The 3,416-nt window shown below is 32.4% G+C and overlaps 1 non-coding gene across 1 annotated transcript; it reads left to right on the top strand.

Moving 5' to 3' along the window:
- The first annotated feature begins 2,367 nt into the window (after positions 1–2,367).
- LOC130942385 (small nucleolar RNA R71) lies at positions 2,368–2,471 on the top strand. Its single transcript, XR_009070956.1, has one exon. It is a non-coding gene; the product is annotated as a small nucleolar RNA R71 (small nucleolar RNA).
- Positions 2,472–3,416: the final 945 nt, after the last annotated feature.

Below are 3,416 nucleotides of genomic sequence, written 5' to 3'. Positions count from 1 at the left end.
TAATTATAAATTTATAAATTATTTTTAAATAAATACTAATTAAAATAAAATTAAAGATAATTAAATTAATTTTTTTATTTGTAAAACTTAAAATATTGAATTAAAAAATTTCAAATATTTAAATCAAATCATATGAAATTTTTATATTTTTTTCAATTACTAAAACTTTAAATAAAAAAACACTTTGTTTAATATAAAAATTTCTAAAAATTTATTTTAAATAAATATAATAAATTATAAATAACTTATTATTTAATTTTTAAAATAATTTTAAACTGAAAATATTATTAATTTGATTTAAATATTTTTAGTAAAATAAATCTTTGAATATAAAATATTAAATAAATATAATAAATCATAAATAACTCATTATGTTAATTTTCAAAAATTCGCTGAAGTCTTACATTTAATATGTTGAAACAAAATTTTTATTAGTTACAAAAAATCTATAAATTTTGTGACAAATAAATAACTTGTTACAAAAATATTGTATTTTGTGACAAATTAATTTTTATTACAAAATATTTAGAGCTTTTGAAACAAATAGATATTTTGTTACAAAATATTTTGAATTGTTGCAACAATATAATCATTTGTTACAAAACATTATAATATTTTGCAACAAAATAACAATTCGATACGAAAGTCAACATAATTTGTAACAAAAGAACTTACGTTGTTACAAAATATTGAAATATTTTGTAACAATTTTTTTTGTTGTTACAAAATATTCTTATTTTGTAACAATAAACAATTATTGTTACAAAAAAAATCATAATTTGTAACAATTTTAAATTTGATACAAATTTTTTGTTACAAATGCTCCATTTTCTTGTAGTGTTACTCTCTTTTGTCACAGAGGGATGGCCATGTGCCTTAAACACAAGGTAGTCCCCATTCAATTGAAGGACTAATTCACCTCTGTTGAGATTTATCACAGCTCCTGCTGTGGCTAGGAAAGGTCTTCCAAGGATGATGCATTCATCCTCTTCCTTCCTAGTGTCTAAGATTATGAAATCAGCAAGGATGTAAAGGCCTTCAACCTTTACTAACACATCCTTTACTATTCCATAAGCTTGTCTCAATGACTTGTCTTCCAATTGTAATGAGAACAAGGCAGGTTGTACCTCAATGATCCCCAGCTTCTCCATTACAGAGAGTGGCATAAGATTTATCCCTGACCCCAGATCACATAGAGCTTTTTCAAAGGTCATGGTGCCTATGGTACAAGGTATTAAGAACTTGCCAGGATCTTGTATCTTTTGAGGTAAAATTTTCTGAATCCAGGTGTCTAGTTCACCAATGAGCAAGGGAGGTTCACTTTCCCAAGTCTCATTGCCAAACAACTTGGCATTCAGCTTCATGATAGCTCCTAAATATTGAGTAACTTGCTCTCCAGTCACATCTTTATCCTCTTCAGAGGAAGAATAGTCTTCAGAGCTCATGAATGGCAGAAGGAGATTTAATGGAATCTCTATGGTCTCTATATGAGCCTCAGATTCCCTTGGATCCTTAATAGGAAACTCCTTCTTGCTTGAGGGACGTCCCAGGAGGTCTTTCTCACTAGGATTTTCGTCCTCCTCCTCCCTTGTGCATTCGGCCATATTGATTATATCAATGGCCTTGCACTCTCCTTTTGGATTCTCTTCTGTATTGCTTGGGAGAATACTGGGAGGAGTTTCAATGACTTTCTTACTCAGCTGGCCCACTTGTGCCTCCAGATTTTTGATGGAGGATCTTGTTTCACTCATGAAACTGAAAGTGGCCTTTGACAGATCAGAGACTAGATTGGCTAAATTAGAAGTGTTTTGTTCAGAATTATCTGTCTGTTGCTGAGAAGATGATGGAAAAGGCTTGCTATTGCTCAGCCTATTGCGTCCACCATTGTTAAAGCCTTGTTGAGGATTTTGTTGATCCTTCCATGAGAAATTTGGATGATTTCTCCATGATGAGTTATAGGTGTTTCCATAAGGTTCACCCATGTAATTAACCTCTGCCATGGCAGGGTTCTCAGGATCATAAGCTTCTTCAGAAGCTGCCTCTTTAGTACTGTTGGATTCATGTTGCCATCCATTCAGATTTTGAGAGATCATGTTGACCTGTTGAGTCAACACTTTGTTCTGAGCCAATATGGCATTCAGAGCATCAATTTCAAGAACTCCTTTCTTCTGAGGTATCCCATTATTCACGGAATTCCTCTCAGAAGTGTACATGAATTGGTTGTTTGCAACCATATCAATGAGTTCTTGAGCCTCTTCAGGCGTTTTCTTTAGGTGAATAGATCCACCTGCAGAATGGTCCAATGACATTTTCAAAAATTCAGATAGACCATAATAGAATATATCTAATATGGTCCATTCTGAAAACATGTCAGATGGACATCTTTTGGTCAGCTGCTTGTATCTTTCCCAAGCTTCATAGAGGGATTCACCATCTTTTTGTTTGAAGATTTGAACATCGACTCTCAGCTTGCTCAGCTTTTGAGGAGGAAAGAATTTATCCAAGAAGGCAGTGACCAGCTTATCCCAGGAGTCCAGGCTATCCTTGGGTTGTGAATCCAACCATATTCTAGCTCTGTCTCTTACAACAAAAGGGAAAAGCATGAGTCTGTAGACCTCAGGATCAACTCCATTCATCTTTACAGTCTCACAGATCTGCAAGAACTCAGTTAAAAACTGATAAGGATCTTCAGATGGAAGTCCATAAAACTTGCAGTTTTGTTGCATTAAAGCAACTAGTTGAGGCTTAAGCTCAAAATTATTGGCTCCAATGGCAGGAATGGAGATGCTTCTTCCATCAAATTTGGACGTTGGCTTTGTGAAGTCACCAAGCATTCTCCTTGCATTATTATTATTTTCGGCTGCCATCTCATTCTCTTGTTCGAAAATTTCTGAAAGGTTGTTTCTGGATTGTTGTAATTTAGTTGCTCTTAGTTTCCTTTTCAGAGTCCTTTCAGGTTCAGGATCAATTTCAACAAGAGTGCCTTTTTCCCTGTTCCTGCTCATATGAAAGAGAAGAAAACAAGAAAAGAAGAGAAATCCTCTATGTCACAGTATAGAGATTCCTTTATGTTAGTAGAAAAAGAAAAGGGGAGAAGAATGAAGAAGAGTGGGTTCGGATATTTAGGTGAAGAGAGGTGAAGAGAAGTATTAGTAATTAAATAATTAAATAAGAATAAGAAGAGAGAGGGAAAATTTTGAAAATGATTTTTAAAAAGGGTTAGAAATTTTCGAAAATTAGAGATAAGAAATAAGATTAAATTTAAATTAAAACTAATTAATTAATTAAAAAGAATTTTGAAAAAGGGTGAGATATTTTCGAAAATTGAAGAGGGAAAAGTAGTTAGGTGGTTTTGAAAAAAGATAAGAAACAAACAAAAAGTTAATTAGTTAGTTGAAAAAGATTTTAAAATCAAA

Source organism: Arachis stenosperma, chromosome 7 (assembly GCF_014773155.1).
Source record: "Arachis stenosperma cultivar V10309 chromosome 7, arast.V10309.gnm1.PFL2, whole genome shotgun sequence".
Classification (NCBI taxonomy): domain Eukaryota; kingdom Viridiplantae; phylum Streptophyta; class Magnoliopsida; order Fabales; family Fabaceae; genus Arachis; species Arachis stenosperma.
This window is presented reverse-complemented; position numbering and strand designations above follow the sequence as displayed.